Source organism: Bidens hawaiensis, unplaced genomic scaffold (assembly GCF_021521415.1).
Source record: "Bidens hawaiensis isolate Kalapana, Puna unplaced genomic scaffold, B.hawaiensis_p1.1 tig00003141_1, whole genome shotgun sequence".
Lineage (NCBI taxonomy): Eukaryota > Viridiplantae > Streptophyta > Magnoliopsida > Asterales > Asteraceae > Bidens > Bidens hawaiensis.
Window position 1 is genome coordinate 493,546 of NW_027491170.1, and position 14,043 is coordinate 507,588.

At 38.5% G+C, this 14,043-nt stretch overlaps 1 pseudogene across 1 annotated transcript; it reads right to left on the minus strand.

The window, feature by feature from the left end:
• Nucleotides 1–8,959: 8,959 nt before the first annotated feature.
• Nucleotides 8,960–12,353, minus strand: LOC143622455 (TMV resistance protein N-like; annotated as a pseudogene). The gene is made up of 5 exons (XR_013151708.1): nt 12,291–12,353; nt 12,059–12,147; nt 10,860–11,961; nt 10,483–10,767; nt 8,960–10,410 (listed from the first exon to the last, which is right to left on the minus strand). The product of XR_013151708.1 is annotated as a TMV resistance protein N-like (transcript).
• Between the last annotated feature and the right edge of the window lie 1,690 nt (nt 12,354–14,043).

The window sequence follows — 14,043 nt, forward strand, 5'->3', positions numbered from 1 at the left end:
CTTATGGAGATATGCACACCTTATCGATCCTGGATATGAACTACTTCAGAAAAACGGTGGGTCGTGGTGAGAAGGAAGGAACAGTGGAGGGATGATTCAAACGATTCTTGAATCATGAATGGAAATATGACTACCCAAAGTTTATTCTAAACCCGGGTAGGTCATACAAGTCAAACGAAAGCTTCCGTTAACGAATTAGGTTTAGGTCAGAGTCTGACATTCTCTTACATTGCCCTAACCTCGTACCCACTTTCCGGCGCCGCCTTTCCGGCACCGTCATCGCCGGAAAACCAGGATCTCGCTGGAAAAGCGAGATCTCACTTGTTTTCCACCATTTTTCATCGTTTTTCGTCCCATTCGATCCAGATCTGAGCTAGTGTGACCCCTAGGCTCATCTTTTGCTCGGTTCATACCCGATTCCACCCCGATCTCGTGACTTTAATGGTTTAGGGTGTCGGCTCGTCATTTCGCGACTAGATCTAGTGGGTTTGGATCCATACAATATCATACTATCATTACATCGGGTCGATGCTCGGTTTTCCTCTTGGTTTCGGCTAAGATAAAGAGAGAACTAGAGAGAGAGCTTAAGTGTGTGTTTTTGGTGGTGTATGGAATATGTGAAATGAATGAATTAATGAGAATTTATGGTTTATATATTATGGATCATGGGCTTAATCCCATAGTCTTTTCTTCTTTCCTTTTTAACCCAAGTCCGTAACTCATATCCATTTAACCCAGCACAAGCCCGACTCATAATAACTCACAATTTATATTATTAACTGAAACGAGAAAACGGGATGTTACATAACAACTTCAGGAGGGAATTGGATTCTACACTTGATTGAGTTTGGATAGACTTTGAATAACTGGCCTCAAAAGTCAGTCTGTTGGAGGGTGGATCCAGTTCCTCAAGGGACGTGGATAGACTCATGGGTGAAAGTGTGAAGCTGCGTGACATGGTTGAGCAGCTTGAAGGCGAGATAGAAGAAAAACGCGACACTCAAGGTCGTGTAAATGAGTCACTTGTCAATCGCTATGTTGCAGTTATGGAGGTGATGCGCTTGAGTGACGAGGATGTGAACAACCACAAGAATCACTTGATGGAGACTTTCCGTGACTTTCTGCGTGTAAACGAGCCAAGGACCGAGCAGAGCAATAGATGACAAACAGCTCTTGTCAATTTGGTCGCTGACACCGAAAATGTTAGAGCTCAAGGAAGGCTACATGGCTTCCAATACACCGGCGAAACCAGGAAAGATGCTGGAGAAGGAGGTTCTGGTGTGAAGAAGAGTAAAGATGAGCCTCCTACGGTTGTTGGAACCATAGTAAGCACTGAACTCGTGGTTGCTACTGCCGCCACAACTGCGCAGGTCAGTTTAATAAGTTCCCCACTTGTTATACCTACTACGGGTGAACAAGTTAGTGCTCCTGCTACATCTGCTTTGGTTCCTGTTGTTTCCTGTTGTTCAACAACAATAACCAGTAGCTCAAGGAGGTGGTGGAGGTGATGGAAGTGGTGATGACGATGATGATGAAACATATGATGATGACGATGATGTTGGTGATAATGAAAATGAGGGTGAAGAGGATGAAGGTAATGATGATGATGACCACGAGTATGATAGTGTCGATGATCCTCGTGGTGGAAATGGTGGAAATGGTGATGACAGTGGTGATGGTCATGCCACTGGTGGAAATAAGACGGCGGGGGAGGAATCGCCAAGTGAAGAAAATAAAACACGTGAGACTGACGCTACAGTCGAGGCTGAAATTGCCTCTATTTTTAACGTTTGTTCTGCTGCAGGTACCAGCTCACGAGTTCAAGAAACCGTGGAGAATAAAGATGATAGTGATGATGGCATCAACTACTCACCTAATTCGGACACTCCGGAGATGGTGATTGAAGAACCCGTTGCTCAATAGCCAGTTGTCGCTCCCTCTACCAAGCATGCTCGCAAAAGATCAAGAAAGTGTATCAAGTATTATGGTGTGAGCAGTATGGCAAGCATGAGGTGGAGATCAAAGCCGTTCCATGACTCCGATCCTATCCTATATACAAGGTGGCACAAGGACAACAAAAGTTGGGTTGTTCGTCGTGCTAATGGTGATTTGACATATATCCCTTATGGAGATATGCACACCTTATCGATCCTGGATATGAACTACTTCAGAAAAACGATGGGTCGTGGTGAGAAGGAAGGAACAGTGGAGGGATGATTCAAACGATTCTTGAATCATGAATGGAAATATGACTACCCAAAGTTTATTCTAAACCCGGGTAGGTCATACAAGTCAAACGAAAGCTTCCGTTAACGAATTAGGTTTAGGTCAGAGTCTGACATTCTCTTACATTGCCCTAACCTCGTACCCACTTTCCGGCGCCGCCTTTCCGGCACCGTCATCGCCGGAAAACCAGGATCTCGCGGGAAAAGCGAGATCTCGCTTGTTTTTCACCATTTTTCACCGTTTTTCGTCCCATTCGATCCAGATCTGAGCTAGTGTGACCCCTAGGCTCATCTTTTGCTCGGTTCATACCCGATTCCACCCCGATCTCGTGACTTTAATGGTTTAGGGTGTCGGCTCGTCATTTCGCGACTAGATCTAGCGGGTTTGGATCCATACAATATCATACTATCATTACATCGGGTCGATGCTCGGTTTTCCTCTTGGTTTCGGCTAAGATAAAGAGAGAACTAGAGAGAGAGCTTAAGTGTGTGTTTTTGGTGGTGTATGGAATATGTGAAATGAATGAATTAATGAGAATTTATGGTTTATATATTATGGATCATGGGCTTAATCCCATAGTCTTTTCTTCTTTCCTTTTTAACCCAAGTCCGTAACTCATATCCATTTAACCCAGCACAAGCCCGACTCATAATAACTCACAATTTATATTATTAACTGAAACGAGAAAACGGGATGTTACATAACAACTTCAGGAGGGAATTGGATTCTACACTTAATTGAGTTTGGATAGACTTTGAATAACTGGCCTCAAAAGTCAGTCTGTTGGAGGGTGGATCCAGTTCCTCAAGGGACGTGGATAGACTCATGGGTGAAAGTGTGAAGCTGCGTGACATGGTTGAGCAGCTTGAAGGCGAGATAGAAGAAAAACGCGACACTCAAGGTCGTGTAAATGAGTCACTTGTCAATCGCTATGTTGCAGTTATGGAGGTGATGCGCTTGAGTGACGAGGATGTGAACAACCACAAGAATCACTTGATGGAGACTTTCCGTGACTTTCTGCGTGTAAACGAGCCAAGGACCGAGCAGAGCAATAGATGACAAACAGCTCTTGTCAATTTGGTCGCTGACACCGAAAATGTTAGAGCTCAAGGATGGCTACATGGCTTCCAATACACCGGCGAAACCAGGAAAGATGCTGGAGAAGGAGGTTCTGGTGTGAAGAAGAGTAAAGATGAGCCTCCTACGGTTGTTGGAACCATAGTAAGCACTGAACTCGTGGTTGCTACTGCCGCCACAACTGCGCAGGTCAGTTTAATAAGTTCCCCACTTGTTATACCTACTACGGGTGAACAACTTAGTGCTCCTGCTACATCTGCTTTGGTTCCTGTTGTTTCCTGTTGTTCAACAACAATAACCAGTAGCTCAAGGAGGTGGTGGAGGTGATGGAAGTGGTGATGACGATGATGATGAAACATATGATGATGACGATGATGTTGGTGATAATGAAAATGAGGGTGAAGAGGATGAAGGTAATGATGATGATGACCACGAGTATGATAGTGTCGATGATCCTCGTGGTGGAAATGGTGGAAATGGTGATGACAGTGGTGATGGTCATGCCACTGGTGGAAATAAGACGGCGGAGGAGGAATCGCCAAGTGAAGAAAATAAAACACGTGAGACTGACGCAGCAGTCGAGGCTGAAATTGCCTCTATTTTTAACGTTTGTTCTGCTGCAGGTACCAGCTCACTAGTTAAAGAAGCCGTGGAGAATAAAGATGATAGTGATGATGGCATCAACTACTCACCTAATTCGGACACTCTGGAGATGGTGATTGAAGAACCCGTTGCTCAATAGCCAGTTGTCGCTCCCTCTACCAAGCATGCTCGCAAAAGATCAAGAAAGTGTATCAAGTATTATGGTGTGAGCAGTATGGCAAGCATGAGGTGGAGATCAAAGCCGTTCCATGACTCCGATCCTATCCTATATGCAAGGTGGCACAAGGACAGCAAAAGTTGGGTTGTTCGTCGTGCAAATGGTGATTTGACATATATCCCTTATGGAGATATGCACACCTTATCGATCCTGGATATGAACTACTTCAGAAAAACGGTGGGTCGTGGTGAGAAGGAAGGAACAGTGGAGGGATGGTTCAAACGGTTCTTGAATCATGAATGGAAATATGACTACCCAAAGTTTATTCTAAACCCGGGTTGGTCATACAAGTCAAACAATATCAACCCCTTCACCAAGAAGCTATCTAAAGGATGAAGATACAAGATGACAGACGAGGATGGAGAACCTATTTTTCACGGCATGCCCTTTGATGACAACTTTCTTCACGACTTTGTTGCTTGGGAGTTCGACAATGCTCACGATGAGGTCATTATTCACTGTGAACGATCTCATGACCTCCGGTTCTTTGATGAACATGAAATGGCTGGGTTCTGCAGAGCTGACTTGATGAAGCTTCTTGAGTCACCTCTATGCACGGTTGAAGACGTTCGTCGAGACAATACGGATGCTATCGTCAGAAAGTTCAACAAGTTCGTCCAACTACTTGTTGAGAAGCAGCCCTTCCAAACCAGTGACGATATCTTCGAATACGAGTCCGAGTGCGACTGAAGATTGAAGTTAACGGGACAAATACCAAAGACTAGAGGGAGATTGTTAGGCCCATTTTTGTATTAGTCTTTCGTATTTGTTTGATATATATGTATCGTTTATATGTATGTTTGGGCCCAAGGCCATGTACTTTGGAGCCCAATGGGCCGCTAATAAAATAGATAGTGCATGAGCACACACACTATATATAGTGTGTGTATCTCATGCACACAACAACCTTTTGCCATTTCACTATCTTATCCACAAGTTCCAAATTCTTTCTTCTCTCCCTTCTCTCTACCCTCACAGTGCAAATAATAACCAAACAAGATCTGAGATCTCGGTCCTCACTAGTGATTTCCGCTAGCTAGTGGAGAGGTTGATCCACATAGACTAGTAATAGTGTTGTTAAATCCAGTCAAAGGACCAACAAAAATCAACAAAGTCACATAATTCTAAATAAACAATTTAAACCAACAAAAATCAACAAAGTCACGAAATTATTCAACTTATCTAAAAGTTGTACAAAATAATATCTAAAACTTAGTGTATGCAAAAAGCACCCATAAGAGAAAATTAGATATCCAGAATAATGTGATTGTCTATGATTTTCATAAATAATCAGTAAAATAAAATAATATAAAAAAACACCATTTTATAGTAGTGAACCAACTTACAGTTTAGCAACCAGTTTTTAGTCACCAAAAATTTAAAATTTTTCCCCTTCCAAAAATCTATTCAAACATTCAGTATATTTCAAAATCAAATAAAACCAAAGGTACCTAAAATCCAATAAATGAATACTTAACCTAAAATATTATTCATTTTTTATAATTTCTACAGACATAAACATTCTTTAAGTCTCCGTGTCTGTAGATGGAGAAAACATTGTAAAAAAACGTCCTAAAAAGTACAACAACAACAACAACAACAACAATAATAATAATAATAATAATAATAATAATAAAAGTCCATCTACAAGACGAAGAACTTGTTAAACTTTTAACATCATTCTCAATCTTGTGTAGTGTAATAAGTGTCAAGACACTGATTGCCTTAATTTGAACAAATAAAAGTTTGTGGGCACATGCAAAAATGAGTATATACTAAACTAGTTATGAAAGAGACTCTTGTGGTGGACAGATTTAACCAAATGAGACCTATTTCCTACCCCAAAAAAGTCAGTTTGTATCAGGGTACCGATCTGGATACAAACCAGTTTTAGTTTGGCTAGTGCTGATCACCTTTGGTTTTAAAATAAAAGCCATTCGTCGATTTCTTTTGCTGGTCACAACCAGTACAATAAATCTTCAAAATTTTGCTATGAAGGTGAAAATTCTGACACATCCATTTCGTCGAGCAGATGGTGTACATGAATTACATACGATGTGAATATGTGGAATTTTGGTAATAAAATGGGCCGACATGTGTAATCTTGGAATCTGGTATTGCACGGTAACTACTGTGGTCATGGTCATTGTTGGGCTATTTTCCCAAAATTGACTGTTTTGTCAACGTTGACTTTTTTGCTGTCAAAACTGTTTCTTGATAAAAAATGATCGTTTGACTATGGTTGACTTTCTTTGGTCAACTGCACATTGTCAGAATGTATCAGCTTAAGCTCATTCTTGGTACACAATCACAATATCAAACTTTTGAAGCCATTGTCTTATGGGAATTTTTGTTATTGGGAAATATTTGTGTGACTTGTATTGGACTGAACATTCTGTATCGGGGTTTCAAACAGTTGGAACATTAAATTTTGAACCTTTTCATTGTAAGTGTATTTTTGTCATTGGGCTCTTTGGTAAATTAATTGGTTATGAGAAGACAGTGTTTTGGTTATTCATGAGTTTCGGTTTATGTTTGACATTTTGCTGGTCAAACATGACATATGGAACTTTCAAAAGATTTGGATCAATTTTGAAAATAATTGAGAAATTTGGTGAATCGGTTGTATTGTTGAGTCTCATGCAATATTGGTATAGAGTTTAGGTATAAATGGAAGTCAACAAAAGAATTTGCAACTGTTGGCTTATCCTGGAATGACCTGGATTAATAAAGTTGTCAATATCTACATCTTTTTCTACATCATTGGTTTTATTGACAGTTCAGCCTCATAATAACCAGTTTAAACGAACATCATCATTGAATTAAGACATATTAGGCGTAGCTATATGGACTGATCGACATTCACGTGCCCACACCTTTGGTCAATGGGCTGGCCTCTCAAAAGTTTGTTGATTTTGAGTTTGCGCCTCCTCTTGATGGTTTAGCCTAGAGATGTACAAAAAATCGGTTTGGGACCGGTTCACTGCAAACTAACCTGAACCGGTTTGACAAGAAAGCCCGTTTCACCCAAACCAAACTATCTTAACAATCACGAGTTAGTGATGAAAGTTGTGAAGGTGAAAGGGATCATGGTGTATGACAAGACACTAAGGAATGGATTTATTGCTATGTCTGAGGATTTGGTAACAAGGCAACTGAACAAGGCCGAATGGATACTTCAAATTTTAACAAAGCACCTTGCAACGGTGAAGATCTCTATGGCTCGGTTAGGTGATGGTATCACCATTTGTGGACATCTCTATTAGATTCAAGTTGTGCCTTTTAAATTTATTTTGTCGTTGAAGTTATTGTTATGGTGTATGCCTGTTAATGTTTTAATTATGGAACAACGTCTGAAATACGTTTATGAAAACATTCTTAAGTTATATAAATAAATGTTGTAAACATGTGGTCCAAGTTTAAGAGACAGAGAGTAGGTAAATGTTGTATTTTTATTTACATTTGCTGAGAACAATATAACGCGGCACATGACATGTCGTCAATCATTTTCCTATTGGCCAATGTTGGATTGTTCATTGTATTATTATATTTAATAATACGAATTTTTTCAGTAAATGATGGATTACTTTCATTTAGTTATTGGTGAGGCGATAGTGGACCGGACTGGTCCACAAAATTCGATTCTGCAGTTAAAAGGTGGCTCATAGTCAAATAAAACCGACCCAAATTAACTGAGCTAAACAATTGACAGACATCTCTGTTTCAGTTTTGGGAATAAAAACACGAATTTAACCAAACCAACAAGTGATTATGTTAAACCTGGCGAAACAGGCGGCCCGGTTAAAAACAGGTGCCGGTCAGAATGGGTGCAGGACAAAACAGGCCGATTTAGAAATGATTACTCCCCAAACCCATCAACCAGTTTTAGCCTGTTTAACAAAACTCACCAAACCCGTTAAACTCATTTAGATGTATTGTGTTTTTCTTCATCAGTTCATTGTTAAAAATTTCAACAGGTTTTGCTTCTTAATTTTTTTTGATAAATTTAGCTCCTTCCTACATGTTTTAAAATTTTTCATATCATAGTAAACAGATATAACCAAAAATCTAATAAACATAAATTAACCAGACCTTGATAGTTTGATTTTTCAATCAGTTCTTTGTAAGCAGCTCGGTTAGTATCCGGTTACTAAGCAGTTCTTTGATAGTTTTGGTTTGGAATGGACCAAAAAATTAGGCAATGATTCAATTCAGCCTCATAAGCACCAGTGTAAACAAACATCATCGTTCAACTCAAGCATTCTCGAATAATTGTGATAAGCGTTCAAGATATTCAAAACATATGTGCAAATATATGTAGAGAGTAAAGGCCTTTATTTTGACTAGTTTGTGGTCAAAACTGTTTTTTTTTTTTTTTGTCAATTCTGTGTTTTTTGATCAAAATTGACCTTTTGACTATGGTTGACTTTCTTGTGGTCAACTGCACATGCTGGTGGTTCCTTATTGATAGAATATATCAGCTACTAGTTTTTTGTTGGCACCTTAAGATCATTCTTAGTATACCAGGTACATAATCACAAAAACAAACTAATATGTTCCAATCACCATATAAAATGAAAGAACATAACAAGGTCTTTTCATCGATTTTGATTGAAAGATGAAAAACTCTCACACAAGCATTTCGTCGAGCAGGTGGTGTGCATGAATTAAAAAATACGTGAATATGTATGTATAATTTGATTCAATTGAAGCATTCATGATTAAATTGTGAATTGATTGCAAGTATAAATTCGTATATGATTAATAAAGAAGTGATTATTCTGTTTTGATGTACCTGATTAAGACAAATACTCATGTTGTGGCTGACAAGCTTATTTACAGCTCAACGTAGTAGTACTTGGCATACCATAGACGATTTTCATCAGCCAAAATGGATGTAAAACCATAGGATTCAAGTTGATTACTGAACCCATAAATACGCAGACCTTTCAACTGATAAATGCTCTTCGGAAGATGACTTATGCCTGAAGAAGCAGATATATCTAACTCTTTCAAACATTCTAAACTCCCAAGTTCCTCTGGCAATTTCTTAATATTTGGACAATTTTCGAGCTTTAAACTTTTTAAGCATTTCATCTTACATATGTTGTTCGGAATATCTCGTAAGGATCTGCAATTCAATATGATTAATTCTTCTAAACACTCTAATCTGCATATATTCTCAGGTAACTGCTCAAGAGCCCGACAAGAATCAAGTTCAAGTGATTTCAGATTTTTCAACATAAAAATACTATCCGGAAGAAGTTGAAACCGTTGTGACCATGGTTTTCTAACTGCCACAGACCCTGAGGAATGCTTTGGGAAAGTGTAAGCTCTCTTAAATGTTGTAAATCACATATAGTTGCTAGAAAATACTCATGGTTTTCGCAAACGCATGAACCAAAACCAAAAAGTTTCTCTAAATTTCCACTCCATGAGGATCTAGGTTCATCATATATACATGTAAACCTAAACCCTCGAAAATAATTTGTAACATCTTCACAAAGTACCTTTATTTCCACTGTATCTATAAGAGAAGCTGACTCATGTTGTTTGTCAACCTTAAAATATTCAACATTTAAGCATTTACTTAAGCTAAAGTAAACAAGCTTTTTAAGACATCCCACCGGAGCATGAATTTCTTTTAGATGAGAACAATATTCAAGATATAATTCCTCAAGATGTGGAACCATCCCAATGTTAAGGTGACTCACCTTAGAACGACTGAGGTTGAGTATTTTGAGATTCGGGCATTCAACGGGCAATTTGAGTTCTACAAAGTCCCCACATCCTTCAAGATATAATTCCTCAAGATGTGGAACCATCCCAATGTTAAGGTGACTCACCTTAGAACGACTGAGGTTGAGTACTTTGAGATTCGGGCATTCAACGGGCGATTGGAGTTCTACAAAGTCCCAACATTCTTCAAGATATAATTCCTCAAGATGTGGAACCATCCCAATGTTAAGGTGACTCACCTTAGAATGACTGAGGTTGAGTATTTTGAGATTCGGGCATTCAACGGGCAATTTGAGTTCTACAAAGTCCCCACATCCTTCAAGATATAATTCCTCAAGATGTGGAACCATCCCAATGTTAAGGTGACTCACCTTAGAACGACTGAGGTTGAGTACTTTGAGATTCGGGCATTCAACGGGCGATTGGAGTTCTACAAAGTCCCCACAATCTTTAAGATTTAACTCCTCAAGATGTGGGGTCATGCTAAGGTCAAAGGTTCTTAACTTCAAAGAATAACTGAGGTCAAGGAATTTAAGCTTATTAAAAACCTATCATAAGAAAATAAAAATAGATGAGAATCAGTGTAATCACAATATATAACATTATATGCATTATTCTACCTTTCTTTCTCCTCCTTCCCAGAGTTCAATTATATTGCACTCATGCATTTCAAGGTTAACAAGGTTATTTGCTTGAAACGTTTCAGGTAAAGACCGAAAAGGGTAGCAACTCCAACATAGAGATTGTAAAGCATCTGGTAAGTATTTGGTAACTTCATCACCTTCTTTTGCGTTGCAATACACTGTAAGTAGTCTAAGTTCTTCCATCTTTCTAATACCTTTCATAATAATAACAGGATGGAGAAAGGAACTTCTCAAATACATACTTCTTGTTGCTTTGGTGCCCTGTACATAATAAAAAAAATGCTGGTGTGAAAATTTGTCAAAGAAAATAATATTTCCTAGTTGTCCACATTTCATATAAACTTAAAACTTACCAATTCCTTAACCAATATGTCTTCAATTTCCTCTTTAATCCATAATCGACTATGTCTGCTAGGCTCGTTAGGATGCGAACGACGCACTATATTCCAGCCCATTTCTTCTATACGGTCATGGAAGCCTAACTTGCCATAATCAGAAATAGTTATCAAAGATTTCTGCTCAAGAACACCTAAACCAATTTCAGCATAATATCCACAACTGTCAAGTATTCTGATTGCATCTTCTTTCTTGTTATATTTCATCATGCATACAACATCTAGAAAGATTTCTTTCTGATCATCCTCTAGGCCATTATAGCTTATCTCCAATCTTTTAAAAGTTTGATCTTCAGGGATAGTTTTTAGTCTTTCTATCGCATCTTTCCATACATGATCACTTCTACCACAAAGATGTGAACCCAAAACTTTGATTGTTAAGGGAAGACCAGCAGCATAATGTACAACTTTACTTGATAGCTCTTCATACCCTTGATTTGGAATATCTTTCTTAAATGCATACCTGCCGAAGAGGCAGAGTGCTTCCTCATCTGATAACAGATTAACATCATGAATAATGCTCACTCCATGTGCTACGAGCACCTGCTGATCTCTTGTTGTGATGACAATTCTACTCCCCGGCTTAAACCAAGTAAGCTCACCAGCTAACGCGTCAAGTTGCTCTATATCATCCACATCATCTAGAACAACAAGAGCCTTTGTACCAGGCATCATCCTTTTCATCTTATTTTTCCCATCAGAAACACTTGTTACATCAATGTTTTGATCAGCTAACACATCTTTAAGGACCTGCTTTTGCAATTTCTTCAAACCAGTCGAAGAGCCTTTTGAAACTTCTCGGACATTCTCAACAAAGCTTACACCTTCAAACCAAACGGATATCAAATCAAAGATAGCTCTCGCCAAAGTGGTCTTCCCACCACCTCCCATCCCCTTGATCCCTATCATGCGAACATCGTCGGAACCAGTTTCTAAAGATGAAACTACACTCCTTACCCGGGTCTCCATGCCTACTAACTTCCCATCAATGCTCGAATTAGTGAAATATAGCTTTAGGGAAATTTCTTGAACAATTTGTTGAATAAATTTAGCTTCATGCCTATGAATTAAAGAAGATTCATTCAGGTTGCATGAATGTCCCTATGAAGAACATGTTACATAGGAAAGAAAAGAAGAATATAAGATGAAGGAATTACCCATTAAAAGTAGTCTTCAACTCCATCCCAGCCAAGCCGGCTGCTTCTTTGAGAGCATTTCTCCATCTTCCAACATCATCTTCATTTTCCTGTTTGATAAAGTTCAAAGCTTTCTTAGTCTTAACAATATTTAACACAAGTACAAAGCACTTGGATAAGAAACGTCTTCTGCACTGAAACATAAATCGTTCACTGAATAATACATATACAAGTTCAATGATAAAGATGTTACCGGATCCACTATGACACCATTCAATGAAGAAGATGATCCGCTGCAACAAAATGCTAGAGTGGAACAAAGATAGTCGAGAGGTAGAACAAAGCTCCTACTACCCGTTTCATGTTCTGCAAAGGCTTTTCCAAGTGCCCCACTTTGGTGACGGACTTCAGTGGGTTCCACATCAAAGAATATGGGGTAAGCAGTCTGCTCCATCGTCTTCTGACAATCCATAATCTGTACAAGCTCATCCAAGCACCATGATGAAGATGCATAGTTCTTGGAGAAAACAATGATGTGAAATCTCGAGTCTTTAATGGATCTGATGAGTTGCTCACTTATTCTTTCCCCTTTCTGGATTTTTTCATCATCTTTGTAAGTTATAATGCCTTTCTGGTGAAGAGCATGATAAAGATGATCAACAAAGTTCTTGCGCGTGTCTTCACCCCGGAAGCTCAAAAAGACATCATACTTGAAGCTCTTTTGAGCAACTGATGCTGAAGTGGATGCCATTAGCTGTAAGCTTTGAAGGATCAAACGAAACGAAATCTTTATTAAGGGGAGAAATTTATATGAACATAATTAGAGATTAACAGACCAGTAGAGCGTTTAATAAGAAGACAATTGTTTGGAAAAAGTTTATGGTGGGTTGGGGACAAAAGGTCCTGCATTACATTAAAAAAAGGACAATGACAATAAAGATAAAGAGCATCAGCTTGAAAATTATTATTGATTACGCGTGATTACAATTATTGTAGTTGTATTTTGTTGAATTTCTGGTTGTTAAAGGTGTGTTAATATAAATAATATCATGAGATCCCTTATAATCCTTGATCATGAGTTACTTTATTTATTATTTTACTAAGCCTGGTTGTTCACAAACTAAACTATTTTGGGCGGTCCATATCTTAAAACCGCTTGAAACATGTATTGTTTATTTCCTACCCAAGCTAACCGCCCTAAACAAAGCTTAAAAAGACATCATACTTGAAGCTCTTTTGAGCAACTGATGCAGAAGCTGATGATGAAGGAGAAGCCATTGCTTGAAAGATCGAATGAAATGAAATATTTTATGTTTGGGGAAATTTGTGCCGACTGATAAGAGATTAATTGTTTGGAAAACCTTTACATTGGGGGCTGGGGACATACAAAAGATTCGTGCTTACCATTGAGAAAGACATATACCAAACCCTTGTTCTAAATTATTGATTAGGCACATTCACAATTAGCCACCATGTTATTGTGAAAAAAAAATCACAAACTTGGGCCCTTGTTCAAAATAATTGGGATAAATTAAAATGAGCGGATGAAGACAATTGTTTGTTGTGATGGGTTGGGGACAAAAGATTCGTATTTGAATATTTGAATAAAAGATAAAGACATATACCTAACCTTGTTTAAAATTATTGATTACCAGTATAGTTGACTTTATGGATGCTTAAAATTATTTTGTAAAATGAGTCTAGTTAGTCGACATATATTAGGGCTGTCCAAACTGCTCCCTGCTCGTCGCTCGTTCGTCGTTCGCTCGAATTTTGTTCGAAAAATGCTCGTTCGATTTCGGCTCGGTTTGGAAGTAAGCCGTTCGGCTCGGTTCGGTTTAAAAGCAATCCAAGCACGAGCAAAGCCTCGCTCGGTTTGGTTTGGTTCGTTTTGCTCGAATTATTTATTATTTATTAGTTTTATATATAAACTTTATGTATATATATAAAAGAATATTATTTTTTAAAGTTTTTAAAATTTTCCTCTTTTGTGTTGAATTCAAAGT